Source organism: Peromyscus eremicus, chromosome 12, assembly GCF_949786415.1.
Source record: "Peromyscus eremicus chromosome 12, PerEre_H2_v1, whole genome shotgun sequence".
In the NCBI taxonomy this organism is placed as follows: domain Eukaryota; kingdom Metazoa; phylum Chordata; class Mammalia; order Rodentia; family Cricetidae; genus Peromyscus; species Peromyscus eremicus.
In genome coordinates, this window is record NC_081428.1 from 45,421,368 (window position 1) to 45,437,734 (window position 16,367).

General features: G+C 41.3%; 1 long non-coding RNA gene across 1 annotated transcript; it reads left to right on the forward strand.

The window, feature by feature from the left end:
- The first annotated feature begins 5,696 nt into the window (after window positions 1-5,696).
- On the forward strand, window positions 5,697-9,494 carry LOC131922518 (uncharacterized). Its single transcript, XR_009382301.1, has 3 exons — window positions 5,697-5,824; window positions 6,845-6,943; window positions 7,992-9,494. It is a non-coding gene; the product is annotated as an uncharacterized LOC131922518 (long non-coding RNA).
- Window positions 9,495-16,367: the final 6,873 nt, after the last annotated feature.

Sequence of the window (16,367 nt, forward strand, 5' to 3'; positions counted from 1 at the left end):
ATCCTGGATGTTTTGGTTTTCCATATGAAGTTTAATATTGTTCTTTCAAGGTCTGTAAAGATTTGTGTTAGAAATTCTACTGATCCATGAGCATGGGATATCTTTCCATCTTTGGGTATCTTCTTCAATTTCTTTCTTCAAAGACTTGAAGTTCTTGTTATACAGGTATTTCACTTGCTTGGCTAGAGTTACACTAAGATATTTTATACTATTTGTGGCTATTGTGAAGGGTGTTGTTTCCCTGAATTCTTTCTCAGCTCATTTGTCCTTTGTATATAGGAGGGCTACTGATTTTTTTTTTTTTTAGTTAATCTTGTATCTAGTCACTTTGGTGAAGGTGTTTATCAGCGGTAGGAATTCCCTGGTAGAATTTTTGGTGTTGTTTGTGTGTACTATTTGCAACTAGAAGGGTGCAGAATTGGTGATGGGGTTCAGGGAAGCTGAGATGGTGCAAGTGTGGGGGAGTTTGGTGGGCTGGCAGTTTACCTGGATTTCTCCCAGTCTGCTTGTTCTCTGGTAGAACAAGGAATCTCTGGCCCTGTTAGAGGCTGGGGCACAACAAGTAGGAGGGCATGGGACTGGAGACAGTGTGGAGAGGTGCTGAGAAGTGAGAGTGTGGAAGTTTAGGGGGACTACCTGGACTTCTTACAGTCTTCGAGGTCTCTAGTAGGGTGGGTCAGTAGTTCTCCGTAACTGTGGAGAAAAAGTCCACAACCTCTTACTCCTGTATCCTTCCTGACTATAAAGCCAGAACCCTGTGGCCACTGCTGCCAAGTTCTGCTGCCTGCTTGGGATGAAACCTGGCCCCCTCCTTGAATGACATTTGTTTAAACTTTCATTTATTGTTGCTCTTAGGAACAGGCTCTTTTTTTTTCAGAAGTTGCAGAATTCTGGTTGGGGTCTTATTTTTCCAAGCTCCTACTATGACAGCCCACTAAGCCCTGCTTTCAGTGCTCAACTACTTTCCTAGTCCAAAGTCCCAAAGTCATCTCCATTCCTTGAAAAAACAACATGGTCAAGATGATCCCAGCAAGAGCCAACTCCTTGGTACCAAATTCTGTGCTAGTTACTTTTCTGTTGTTGTACTAAGACGTCATGACCAAGGCAGCATATAGAGGAAATAATGTATTAAGGAGCTTACGGTTTCAGAGGGTAAGCCCGTGACCATCATGACAGCACGCCTGGCAGCAGATCAGCAAGCATGACACTGAGCAGTAGCTGAGAGCTTACATCCTGATCCACAAGCATGAGGCAATGTGGTGGTTTGAATAGGTATGGCCCCCTTAGACTCATGTGTAACATGAATCTTAAAAGGTCTTATATTAAAAAAAAAAAAAAAAAAACAGAGCCAGATATTTGGGTGAAAGCTGAAAGATCAGAGAAGCAGAACAAGCCAACCACTAGCTTATCCTATGAAATCCTCAGCCTCAAAAGAGCAAGTTCCTATTTCCTCATGCCTTATATACCTTTCTGTGTCCTGCCATATTTCTTCCAGGGATTAAAGGCATGTGTCACCACTGCCTGGTTCTGTTTCTCTCATGTGGCCCAGTGTGGCCTTGAACTCACAGAGATCCAGACAGATCTCTGCCTCCCGAGTGATAGGATTAAAGGTGTGTGCCACCACTGCCTGACCTCTCTATCTAATTTAGTGGCTGGCTCTCTCCTCTGATCCCCAGGTAAGCTTTATTGGGGTACACAATGTATCACCACACTCACATGTTTGAATGCCTGGCCCATAGGGAAGGGCACTATTAGTAGGTGTTCCCTTGTTGGACTAGATGTGGCCTTGCTGGAGGAAGTGTGTCACTGTGGGGGCAGGCTTTGAGGTCTCAGATGTTCAAGCCAAATCACCTCCAGCTGCCTGCCAAACTAGATTTAGAACTCTCAGCCCCTTCTCCAGCTCTATATCTGCCTGCATGCTGCCATACTTCCTGCCATGACAATAATGGACTGAACCTCTGAAATTGCAAGACATCCTCAATTAAATGTTTTCCTTTATAAGAGTTACTGTGGTTGTGGTATCTCTTTACAGCAATAAAACTCTAAGACAGGCAGAGAGAGGTAGTTAGGAATGGCATGGGCTATTCAAACCTCAAAGCCCACTGCCAGTGACACACCTCTTCTAACAAGGCCATACTTCCTAATCCTTCCCAAACAGTTCCACTAACTGGGACCAAGCATTCAAACAGATGAGCCTATGGAGGCCATTCTCATTCATACCACCACACATGGTTTTCTATTCTTAATTACAGTTTTCCATTTGCTGTCTTGCTAAGAGATGCCACAGCGTACACACAAGAAATCCACTTGGTATTCCTAGTATTTAGATCTGCCCAGTGAAAACTTCATTGAACCGAATGGACCTAAGCATCTTTTCTAAATTGTTTTTCTGAGTTGATATGTGACATTGTGGCTATCTCTTCACTCTGCCAGGGACTGGGGCTCACAGACAAAATGTGAAGTAGTTGTACTGTGCAGGGTTATTTTCAGAAGGGAATACATACATCTGGATACACATTAGAAAGTAAGCTTGCCCTCTCTACCTAACCTCTTCTTTCTCACAAGAGGCAGATATTCAGAATTAGCAACAAACTAGAGAGATTAATATTTTCTTTGTTAGAATGCAGACTGTTGTGAGTAATAACAGTATCTTCAGAGCAATTTCTGTGTGACATACAAATAGAGATAATCATTTTAAAGAACAATTAATAAACATTATTTCTACCCTACATCTGCCTTTGTGCTCCAATGCCTCCTACTATTTGGCAAGATATGGATTGTAAGATCAGTTGGGTCTGACTTTAGTAATCCAAACCCCCAAGTTCTTCCCTTTACTAATTGTGCTTCCTTTATAGTAATTACAATAATCCTAGTCTAGGCCAGCATGTGGGAAGTCCAGGTTCCTTCAGGTATTCCCGAAGAGTACAAACTATGATTGCCCCAGGCCTTTATTTCATCACCAGGAACATCCTATCTCTGCTCCCTTAGAAGTGTCTACTCCAGACCAGTGTGGAAAGTTTTCTTGCCTGGGGTCTGAGGAGAACTATAGGCAGGTTTCCATTCTTAATCAATCCTTTGTTAAAAATATGTTAATTTCCTGATATAATCTAAAATAATAGAAAATTAAATGCAGGGTTGAGTCCTTGATCTTTGACTTTCCAGACTCTTTTCTCTCCTAATTTTCACCTTTACCTAGACCCAAATTGGTTGACATTATACTGACCATAACTTTTTGTAACACAGAAGCTGAGAATAGACATGTTTATACTAATGGTTTATTGTACCAGGCTTTTTCTTTGGGGCCACCAACCAGCTCCCAAATTATGACAAGGAGACTTCTTATTAGTTATGAATGCTCAGCCTAGCTTAGGCTCATTTCTGGCTAGCTCTTTTAACTTAACCTGTTTCTCTTTATCTACATTTTGCCTTGAGACTTTTTAACCTTCTTTCTTTCTGTATATCTTACTTTCCCTGCTGTTGCTATGTCTGGCTGGCTGGTGGCTGCCTGGGTTCTAGCCCCTGGCATGTCCCTTTTTCTCCTCATTCTCTTCTCCCCTTCTTCTCTCTTCTCTACTTGAGCCTGGATATATCTTCCTACTTTTTCTCTCTGTCCACCAGCCCTACTTAATCTTTCTCGGTTTAGCTATTGGCCATTTAGCTCTTTATCAGACCAATCAGGAGCCTTAGGCAGGCAAGGTGAAGCAAATGCAACACATCTTTACATAATTAAACACACATCTTTACATCATTAAACAAATGCAGCATAAACAAATGTGACACATCTTTACACAGTTAAAGTAATATTCCACAACAGTTTATTTATACTATTACCTTTTGAAATATTTTTTGAGAGCTTTTTCACTCTGTGAAATGTTCTCCATATTAATTCTTTCCCCTTTGCAGCTATAACCAATCTTAAAAATAGTAAACATGCTGTACTGGCACTAACCTACTAACCTACTCACATTTATTTCACTTGTTTAGTTTCCTTCAGCTCACAGCCTTTGTTACTTTGTTTTATTTAGCACCCAGTCAAGAAAGAGTTATATGGAAAAGAGATCATAGAGTTTCGTTAACAATTTTGCTGCTTCCGATGGTGCTAGTAACATGGTGCTATATAATGAGAAGATGTTCCAATGACTCTGAAGGTAATATGGAGAATTTGGCTTTGCTCATGGGTGTTCCATGCTCTCAGTATTAATGATGCAGGGAAGTGCTCACTTAGACTACTGGCTGCAGATGTAAATATGTTATTTTTCTGCAAGTCATTCTACAACTTGTCAAAATGCATTAACATTCTTCTGCATTTTGACCTAATATTCTGCTTCTTAAAATTTGTTCCAAGCAAGTAGTCAGAGGCACATTAAGGTATACATAAGCACAATCATTGTAGCTTACTCTTAATATTCCCATGTTTTTACTATTTTAATCGCTAGTAGGGAAGATGGTTTTATTAATTGAAAATCATAGGTGCCCTTTTACAAAAAAATTCAAAACATTATTTAAAACAATAAAAGGATGATCTGATCATCTTGTACTGAAACCTAGCTAAAAGGAAATAAATCTAAGCTTTAAAAAGTTGTCTTTGCAGTGATTAGATCATGGACTTCCCCATCCTCCCACTTCCTGCAGGTAATTCCTTCCTGTCCCCAGGCTTTGTTGTCTGTTGCACAGATTTCATCCTATGTTCAGTGATTTCAAAAATTGCTATAATCTTGAGTCATTTTTTAAAAAATCCTTGACACATCAAACACATTTTTCTTAATTTCTGTGAAACAAACTTGTATTGTCCAACAATCATTTAAAACAATGCCTTAAGATGTTGTGGTCACCAGTCCTTAGACTTCTGCATTGAAATGTACATTAGTGATCAGAACTTGACCCGGAAGGAATCTATACAAACTAGGAATTATCTTATTTCCACATTCCAGGAAATGTGAATCCAGGAAGGAGTTCAAGTATGGAGCAGGCTCAGGAAGCAGGTCTGTGTGACTGTGTGCTTTCTTTCTGCCCACGAGTGTCTACAGCAACACTGTACACCTAAAATAACTTCCACACTTCATCCTGCCCTCAAGAAAGCCCTGGGTATCCTGAAGGTTCAGAAAACTCTTAGGTCCCATCCGTGTTTCTTGCAAGGAGAGAATTTGGGTTATTGAAAAAACATTATTGAGAATGAGGTTTCCAGGGTGACATCATGGGATCATTTCATCAATTTGACCTTGTAATCATTCAGTCTCATAGGCAGCCTGGCCTCCTTGCCATTTATTTGACTAGAAATAGTCAGAGGTAGTCTAACTTATTTCCAGATTTATCTTCTGGGCTAAGATAATGATCCTCTGGTTGGATTAAATTCAAATTACAGGACATGGGGTTTAACAATGTCACATACTGTTTAACAATGACAGCGTCTACCCTGGCAGTCTGCCCACTTACATATCTATAGAAAAACACACAGAACACTCAGAACTTACAAAGTTAGCATAGAAGATAATTCATTCAACCCTCAACCCCCAGCTATTCACATCTGAATCAGAACCAAACTTATACTTGAGGTGGCAAGGAGAGAGAAGAGTTCCCCAATCCTAGAATGGAGAGTCACAATAAATCACTCCCATATGGAGTGAGAAGACACAGCCAAAGAACAGTCTCTAGAGAAGGAGCTGGGGGATGAACACTTACTTAACTCATTCTTATCTCTGACCTCCAACCAAACTAGGAACCAGAAGAAACAGATTCTCTGATGAAGGAGACCAATACATCCAGGTTCCCCTATCAGAGGAAGAAGTGCATCATGGTTCTGATGAAGTAACGGAGCACAATTCAGGTCAGAGTGTATTCCTCTTGGTTATGAAGAGAAAATGTTCTATACTATTGTGTGATATTTGATTTCACTGTGACACTCCAAGACTGTTAATAAAGTTAACCTTGGATTGGGGGACGTAGCCAGCGACTAGCTGAGTGGAATTAGCCACAGAGAAACCGGGAATTTGCATAGAGAAGATAAAAAGGAAGGAAAGGGCAGGACTAGAGTTTGGTGCTATTTTTGCTTTTGGGATGAGTCTCTTGCTGTGTCTCTGGCAAAAAGCAAGGTCAGCTGGTTGCTTCTCAGCTTCTCTGATTTAGCAGGTTTTTACCCCCACATCTGACTTCTGAGTCTTTGTTGGTAAATAGAACAACAGAGACTTAATTTAAACCTACATATTGAGGCTGCAGCAATGGTTAAATATCAATAAATTCATGTGCACCCGCTAAGCTGACAGAAAAACATCATTACACTTCTGTAGTTAGATGTAATGAAAACATATTTGGAGCTCTTATAGGAAATCCCATAAAATCTAACCTGTCTCCAGGTTCCTGGTTGTTGTTTAATATGCTGTGGATCATATGCTTTGATTTTTAAGTCAGTTTTCTATTGTTCAAAATGCCCTTACTCTAGGCTATGTTCAGATGGTCCAGAGTTTTTAGCAAGGCTGAGAAAGAAGGGCTTCCCTGACAAACAGCATTCCATTCTAGTCCCCTAACGGCCACTCTCAGCCCTTCTTTGGCCAGGACATTTCCTTTGTTAGTGGTTGGTGGAAACCTGGCCAACAGCTGTAATGAGCCAAGAATTGCTGATTGGTTGACTTGTATTTATTCTCCCCTTTGGAGCCCTTGAATCAATCATAGAAACGTATTGCTACTTTGGATGCCATATTTCTACAGTGAATGCATTTCTAATATTGTTTGTTGGAATAAGATGGGGAAACAGAAGTAACCAAGGTGACTCTCATGATTACAAAAGAGGAAAAGGCGAGAATGTGAATTCTTACAAACAGAATTTTATTTTGTTCTCTCTTTCTTATAGAAATGTGCACTGTCTCTATTGATGAGAGTGTCAAGGATGTTGATAACTCCAATGGACACAAGGCATCATCTTCTTCATCAAACCATTCCTGATGCAAAGGTAATATGAAAGGAAGGAAGGAAAGAAGGAAGGAAGGGACTTGTGGAACTGAACCCGAAAATCCCAACACTCATGAGGTAGACATAGGAAGCTCAGGAGATTGAGGCCAGCCTGAGTTGTGTAGCAAGATGCTGTCTCAAAAGAAAACAATATAAAACCATCTCTACCACCACCAACAAGGGAACTGAATTTTTTACTAACTTAGATATCATCATCGTACATGTCTTGCAGGTAGGAAGAGGCAAGAGAAATTGCAGGATAATATGATGAAAAAAATACAACTAGGCTTTTCTCAAAGTACAAGATCTTCCTATTTAACTAGCTCTTCTTGGTCTCTTGCTCTTATTTGCGAACATATCCAGTGGTACTGTTCACCTGGACACTCACCAGAGTATGCTCAGTGTGATTGTCCTTCTGATAAATGTGGGATTGTGCCAAAACAGGAAGGAACAGACTTGTATAAAAATAGACCATGTGGGAGGCAGAGCCAGGTGGATCTCTGTGAGTTCGAGGCCAGCCTGGGCTACCAAGTGAGTTTCAGGAAAGGCGCAAAGCTACACAGAGAAACCCTGTCTCAAAAAACTAAAAAAAAAAAAAAAAAGACCATGTGGCAAGTAGACCACGGCTTTCTTCTGGATCCAGATGTCTGGCTGTCCATACTTTCCAGATATTTCTAGGTCCCTGGATGACTAGTACTTCACACACAATGTATAGTTTGGTTCACTTTGGTGCATCAGTTTTTACAGTTTTGTGTGTTCCTCAAATCTGAATATAAGTAAGGGATAGAACTGGGTTAGGCTTGTTTTTAAAACTTTTAAAACTCAGGAACATCTAGAAGGAAGATTAAAGTTGACACTGACATGACTTAGGCTGTGTCACTATTCATTTTATAATGTCTCATGGATCTATGATCACAGATATAAGTGATAGCTTGAACCTCATCATCCCCACTTTTCCTACAAAACTCACTAATACCATTAAGTGTTTAAGATAAAAAGTGGTTACTCTGGCTTGAACAACAGAAACTGATTCATTTTCTTGCTTCTAGTCCCCTTCAGAAAAGGCAGCCAGCAAGTGAAATCCTGTACTTGACTTATAGAAGAAATCCTCTACTTGACTTACTCCATTTATCTGAAGATTTACTTGACTGACTTCATCCCACCTTCGCTCACTGCCATTCCAGGAGATGGCTTGTCAGATTTGACAATCTCACTGTTGTGAAGACAGTCGTTTACTTCCCGTGCATGGGTTTGAATGTGGCCCTAAAGCTCATGTATTGGAAACGTTGTTATGTAATGGTGTTGAGGACTTTACCAACATTATGGAAGCAGGTTTGTTCCTGGAAACTGGAAACAAACTGGAAAATTATTTGTTCTGAAAGTACACTCTCTTTCTCTTGACCTCTCTAGACTTTCAAACTTTTGCCAAGGGATGTTATGCCAAAAAGGCTCTAACTGGATGATAACACCTTAATACTGGAATTCTTAGCTTATAGAATTATAATAATTAAATTTATTTTCTTTATAAATTACTCATTGAACAGCAACACCAACCAAAGACATCTAGAACTGTATTGACTCTTTAGGATGTAAACATTAGTCACTGATCTTCTACCTTCAATAAGACGATGGGTACCTGTGTGCAAACGATGAGCTCCACTTAGGATGTAATTGTCTTATTAATGAACATCACTGTTGCAGCCAGGCTAGGAGGTTACTGTGCATTTCCACCACGAGCTCAGCAGGCCTGTATGATTAGAGGCTGCTTCAAGATCTGATGAGAGCAGGTGGGAGCAGGACTATCCTTAGTGGAACTGTAAAGAGCCATGCATGCCCTGGAAACAAGACAACCAATGTGATCCAGTATTATTCCCTAGTCTTTGGTAATGACTGTTTGAGCATAACTGATTAGCCTTAGGATGATGAGTTACAGGATCCTGGAGAGTACATATGCCAGCATCTCCAAGACTACTTAGGGAAGGAGATCTTACCATCACTAGGACTGACCTGTCTGGTGGGAGTTACAACTGGCAACACCAGGCTGCCATAGTTGCTGATGGATAGCCATGAAGACAATTTGAGGAAGACTTCTGGCGCAGTTGCCATATTGTCCATCAGTCTTCTAACAGGTTAAGAGTTCCATGTAACTGTTCTGCAGGGAGAGAATGTAGAGCCTGACTGGCTTGATCTGTTGCCTTCATTTTAATAATCAACTTAGAGAAAATAGAGTGATGCCAGGCAACCCTGGTATTGGGAATCTGACCGGCTGGCTCAGATGTGATAAATGTGCCACGAATGTGATACAGCAGCCCTGGGTCTGGGGCTGTCCAGTCCAGACTTACTCTACTGAATCCTGATAGCTCCCTGGGCTCCCCCGAGCTGCTGGGGCCTCCCATGTCTCTACGTATCCTCAGCCTCTTCAGGACTTCTTGTTGAATTTGCTCCATGTGTCCCTAATGTTTCTCTGCGTCACCCCACTCTCCCACCTCTCAGTTGTGTTCCTGCTTGTTTACCATATGCAGTGCTAGCAGCAAAAGCATGCATTTAGTCTCCCGGGGGGTAAGACACTTCCGGAAACATGAGGTCCACGAGAAAGACCGCCCATTTCAAACACTAAGGGCAATATGGAAAAAGAGAGCAGAGCCGTTGGTGGGACAAGCCTCTTCCCCGATGGGCCTAGCCACTTGAGCCTTTTGTAGAGCCTCAGAAGAGACATTTTGTTTCACCCAAGCAGAAAGAAATAACCTGAGAGATCCCTATAGCAAGGGCTTGCATGCCAGTCTTGTGAAAGTTGCTGCAGAACCTGTTCCCTGGACAGAAAACGGCAGGGCTCTGGACTTCCAACATTCCAAATTCTCCACAGGCATCGAAGGTGTGCGTTTTTAAATTTTGAAATTAGAATTATGTCATTTCCCCCTTTTCTTTCTCTCTTTTCAAATCCTCCTGTAACCCCCACCTTGCTCTCTTTCAAACCCATGACCTCTTTTTCATTGTTTGTTATTACAGAGGTATGCGTATATGCATATATATTGTTAAATACAGCCTGCCCAGTCTGTATAATGTTACATGTATGTATGTTTTCAGGGCTGACCATTTGGTACTGGATAAACAATTGGTTTACTCGTCCCTGGAGGAGACTATTTCTCCCACTTTCAGCGTTCCTTAGTCGCCTGTTGTCCTTTGTGTAGGGTTGAGGCCTCCTGGTCTTTCTCATACCCACTTCTATTGGCCACGTCTATTGGTGTCACCCTTGTTCAGCTTATGTGTAAGCAGCCATGTTGGTGAGACTTTATGGGTACCTTCTGACTTTACTAGGAGATGCAGTCTCATGGCAAACTCCCCGGTTCTCTGGTCATTCAGTCAGCCTTTGCAGACGCAGCTTCTTTACAGGAATCCCCTTTCACAGTGGAGAGAGCTTTACTTGGTTCTGATGGCTTGTTGTATTTCTAAGGGGTAAGATGATCTAGGTGACATGCAAAGGAGTGATTCGCTCAGACCTTGTTGACCATCTTCCCACAGCACAGACACACTCAGATCATGAATTCGCCGTTTGGGATTACAGAACCCTGGGAGATGCCACAGATTATTTGAAGACTCCTCACAGGGATGAAAATTATACTAAGAAATCTGTTAACTGTGGTAGGATCAGAGAGGTTACCTAAGGAAGGGGGTGTTTCTCAACGGGCTAATTGAGCTCTTGACAATATTAAGGTTACCCGAGCTGCCCTTCCCTCTGCCTTTTATCTCCTGAACAGGAAAAGATATTAACCTAAATCTACTTAACAAGCTTCACCTCTTGACCCCCACGGCTTTCACTGGGACTCTTTCTTACACCTCAAAGATGTAGAGATGCAAACTTTCTACTCTATTTAACTAATTGCACATGCTGATTTAATGTCATTCTGTCATATATGTTCATAATTGCTCCCACATAATTGTTTTTAGGTATGATTTTGGCCTGGGCCAAAACTCAGTCTGCCTCCAAAATTGCTGAAACTTGAGTAGTAAAACCTGTGACAGTTAAATCTTCCTTTTTGTATTTTAACTTACTTTATGATAAAATTATTCTTCTTATATTTTTGGTTGTGAGCGTAGCCTTTAATGGCTGAGCCGTCTCTCCAGCCCAGAAAGGTGAAGTGCAAATGTGAATTTAAGAAGAAGTAGATTTTCAACACTGTACACAAACTCCTTTGTGACAAGTAAATATTTATGCTTCTTAAAAAAAAATAAAAAAATAAAATTACTATTCTTGGCATGCCTCACTTGAGATGTACATATATATATGTAAAGGTAAATGTTTTAAGGGTGGTTTTCACTATGTTAATTTATTTGTTTTGTGGAGCAGGCAGGCATGTGCCACAGTGCATGTGTGGAGGTCAGAGAACAGCTTTCTGAAGGGAGTTGATTTCTCTCTTTCTATCATGTGAGTCTCAGGCATTGAACTCAAGTTTTCAGGCTTGGCAGCAAGCACCCTTACCTGCTGAGCCATATTCCATGCTCTATGGTGGTTTTTAAATTTGCCATATGGCATCAAGAAATAGGAGCTATTATTGCCTGTCCACTTATACGTTCTTCCCCCACTTGCTTGCTACAGCTTTATTTTTTTTTGGGGGGGGGGGACAAAAACAAAAACCAGATTTTTTTCTTAAGACCTTATCTTGACCACTTTTAGATTTAAAAAAAAAATGGTCATTTTTAAGACAAAATCATTGCTGCCTGCTCAGTGTGATTTGAGTCTTACAAATGTTATTACATGGACTTGATACTAATATGTTTAAATATAATTGAGATTCAGTTCTCTTTTACAATATATTGAAAGCAATGGCTTGGCCTCATGGTTCATCATGCTTACATGCAGAGTTAACCAGATACCCTTCAATGGAAGGAGACGAACACAAAATGAATCAGAGACGACAGACTTTAGTCTCTCTTTTATTAGAGGTCGGATAGAAAGATCTCTAGGAGTGTTAGTGTGTGTTATCTATGTTTGAGGTGTAGCTTTCTGTGTTTTCATTGTCATATAGACTTTTTATTAAGAAAAAAACAAATTTTCTAAAGACACATAAAGTAGATAAGGAACCATCCAGAAAGATAAGTATAGAGTTACAGGTAAAGTATATTTTTGGTAAGTAAGGTTAAAGGTGAGAAGGCAATGGTTTTAGATGAGAATGGATTTTACATGGTAGTTTTGACCTAAGTAAAGGATTGTTCCAGAAGGGAAATAGAAAAAAAAGTGAAGACAAAACTGGACACTTGCTCACACTGAAGGTCCAAGTCAAGTCACAAAAAGGGTTTATGAAATTGTAAAACTCCAAGATTAGATAGACACATGGTTAGGTTTACTATAATTAATGTTAATTAAAAATCCCAAGTGTCAGAGTTTTGCTGGGCACTCATTTCTTGAGTCAGTCTGCCTAGACATTACGAGGGAGCTGCAAAGGGATGCAGGGGCACTCCAGATACTCCGATTCTTAGCAGCAGAGATCAAACAGAGACATTCCATATGCCCCAGGGAAGTAATCACAGGCTAAAGAACAAGCCAGATTGATAGCCTCAGCCATGGGAAATATTTATTTCACCAGACTAATAAAGTACCTGCTACTGCAGAGAAACCCCAGGCAGAAGTTTTTAAAGGGTAATGCTTCCCATAGCTATGGGAAACCCAGACACTGGAATAGAACTACACTCAACAGACTTCTAAGAAAATGTGGCTTTCCCCATTCTGCCAAAAAAAAAAAAAAAAAAAAAAAAAAAAAAAAAAAAAAAAAAAGACTGTCCCTCTGAGGGGAGGACAGACCTTCAGACACAATGATGGATACTCATAAGGACTAAAGCTGTCCTAGGTTCCCTATTGAAAGTTAGGACAATGAGTGTGCAAATAACCACTAAGGTGCCTTGGATAACTTTTGATATGACAGTAAAAATGTGAATGAGGCTTCACTCAATGCTTTATTTGACAAGTAGGACCCTTATTAAATGAACTTACTAAAACACTGTTGGAAATGCCCCCAAGCTGAAGGAGTCATTGTTGCCACGCTCACCTTGCCCCATATGTGCCCTAAGAACAAGGCATAACATTGGGAGTCCTCATCTAAAAGTTAGGGGACATTTCCAACACCCTTGGCTGACTTTTTCCTCCACTCTCCAGCATGCAGATAATTAGGACACTTACAAGCTATGACAGCTAAGTAGCAAAGCTGGTAGAAGAAAGGACAAAAATGGCTTTGATAACTGTCCCAAAATAAAACTTAAGCACATCTTACATAGGAATGGGAGAAAATGGGCCACACAGCAAGGATATAAACTGACTGAAAATGCCTGGTGGACTCAGGGGAACATAAAATTCTATTGCACAAACAAAAAAATTATTAAGGAACCTCATAACTCATGTTACCTTCACATTCAGACATGAACTGTCCTACTCACTTGTTTTTATAAAAACAAACCAAAACAAAAAAGTCTACACCAAAAAAAAAAAGAGGTGAAAGGCAAAAGCCTGTCTATTCTGTCTCCATATTTTACTTTTGAGGTAGAAATCATCCACTACTTTTCTTTAATGCAGTATAAAAGGATAGACAGAGTCTGGAGAAAAGATGAACAATTCAGTTTTACTCAAATGTATACCTGTAAAGAATATGAACATCTTTTGATGTTTCATGATGCTTTCTCAAGATGGATAGAGGTCTCTGCTTCCAAATGGATAGAGACCTACCCCTCCCAGAGTGAAAGAACTCAAATGGTTATTCTCTAGAATAAAATCTTCCCTGTAGGAGTCCCCACAGCCTCCAGAACATCTTGAAGACAAAGCTGCTCGTACCCATTGTAACCTAACGGCTAATCTTGCTGGTTTGGTTGACACATCTGGGAAGAGGAAGTTCAATTAAGGATTACCTCCACAAGAGTGGCCAATGGGCATGTTTGTGGGACCATTTCCCTGATTGTTCATTGACATAGGAAGTCCAGCCCACTTTGGGCATGGCTATTTCTAGGCAGGTGGGCTTGGACTATTTAAGAATGGTAGCTGAGCAAGCCAGGGAAAGCAAGCCAGTAAGTAAACAGAGTTCCTTTGTGTTCCTTGCTTCAGTTCTTACTTCCAGATTCCTTCCTTGGCTTCCTAGACGCCCCATCCCCATAGCTCAAAACTATAATTCCATATCCCGTGCTTGGAGTAGCCCTGACATTCAAGAGGATATCAACTTGGACCTGTCTAGGCCAACCCTGGCCATTGCTGTCTTGCCTCAAAATTGGCTCAGCAGAGGAACGTGGCAAAATCTAGTTAATGAGGCAGGAGTAATATTACTCCTGTGGGAGTCTAGGCAGGCATTTCTTTTTTAAATGTTAAAAAGACACAGATATTGTATTGGGAGAGAAGTCTGAGAACTACCATGGTCCCTGTGCAGTGATGAGAGACACAAATCTAGAGACCAAAGCCCCACACATGGAAGTTGTTAGAAAAGGCTGGCCTTTTTGTTTTCTGACAGTGCTAAGCCCCTGAATTAATCTCAGAGCCTCCAGTGTGAGTGGGACTGGGTATATCGGCAGAACTCTTGAGAATGATAGAGAATAGGATCTCAAGTTGAGATCAGCCATACACAGCTGTGGGTGCCACATCTAACGTGACTATAGGTCAGCTAAGCAATGGCCATGGAGTGAGACATGGAGTTAGAATGGGGACAGTCAATAAGGAGCATACCAGACCCCCTGTCCATTATTTATGACCTCCAGGACAAGGCCAGGAGTGCTTGGCAGGGTCTGGGTGCTGTGGCGCTGCAAACCTGTCTGTCTTGGACTCAGCAAAGCTGAAGGAAACTGGCAGGTTGTAGCAGAAGCCATCAATCTTGACAGTAGTCACTGATCTTTGCCAGCTCAAGTTTCTGGCCTCTGGTTATACTGTGTGAGCGATCACAGTGCCATTTACTGACCTTCTGAGTAAGAAATGAACATCTGCTCCTGCACATTTGCCTAATCAGTTGTGAATTTTTCTGGTGGCCAGCTCCCACGTAGAACCCTGAAGGGAGGAATTCTAGGATGTGTCCCTTCTGTTTAGCAATGCTCTAGCAATAGAGAGCCTACATAGGGCTCGCCACTGTCCTAAGTGAAAGAGTTTACCTTAGCAGTTCAAGGCCACAGGAGCCTCCACGTGTGTCATTTAGGAAGGTCTTAATTGCACATTTGACATGCCTAACTGGGGCAATGTCTGCATCATAGTGCTTAGCCACCAGAGCTAAAAATAGAGTAATGGATGAAGGCAGCGGTTGAGCAGAGTCAGCTAACTTCGGTAACTGCTTACCAACCTGCCCTGCCCTAGGCCCCATGGAACACAATTAGCCCAAAGATGTCTTCTATGATTCTTATTCATATATTATATATTAAAGGCAATAGGGATTAAAAGAGTTATCCTCCTAACATCTGAGTTTAAGTAGTTCTTGTATCTTTTTGATCTTTTGTGTTAAATGTTAGAAGGAAGTTTACTTTCATTTGAAGATCAAAAACCTCTAGTCACTATGAAAGCATTCCGTTTAATTTTTACATTTCTTTAATCACCTTGTTCAAGTGCCTTCCAAGTTACAATAAACACGGCTTTTTCAAGTATTTCTTTCAAATGCAATTGACGTTCTGATTTGCAGATTAGCATCAGCCTGTTACTTCTCTGGTTAATCTTTATAAAAAGAAACTCCTTATTCTTCTGGAACCTGGAAAACAGAATGTATGTCAGTGTGTCCTGTGAAATTCCAGTGACTCTGAGCAGCCCCAGACCCATGGAAGCCCTTTCTACAGGAAGGCAGGCCTTAGCAGCTCTCCATGGGCTTCAAAGGGAGGCAGGGAATTGAGGCAATTAGCTGTCTTGCAGAGCAGGCCCTAGTGACTCACCCCAAGGACATGCTCTGTCACTCTCCATCTCTGCCTCCCCTCCCCACAGGGGGAAAAGATTCTTCAACCACTCACCAGTTTGCTCCTGACACACAATTGCATCAGGAAACCCTTTCCCTGTGTTTATGACAGTTGAAGGATTTTAGGCTTTTCTTCTGTGAATGGGGAGCAATTAGTCATCACACTGCCCAGCAAGGTTTTCCTGTTCATCTCCTGCCAGGAGCAATTTCTACTTCACTTGTTTTTATTCACTTGTGGACACAACCATGACAAGGTGAAATGCAGGGGTGTATTGTGGAGACCCTGAGACCTCCTGCAGCCCAGTACAATTGCAGCACACAGGAGGCGCCTCCCTTAGCAAATCCTTTATATGGTCTTGCTGGGCAGACTCTGCACAGGACACCCTCAGTCAGTGGAGTAACCCTTCTCTGACTGAGGCCAGCATTCAAGCCACTCCCCTAGAGCTCTCCAATTGGGGCTTAACCTCGAGACAGCTGTTCAGGCAGCAATGAGAACTCTCTGGAGTTCAAGGTTTTCATTCTTAGACTGCAGCG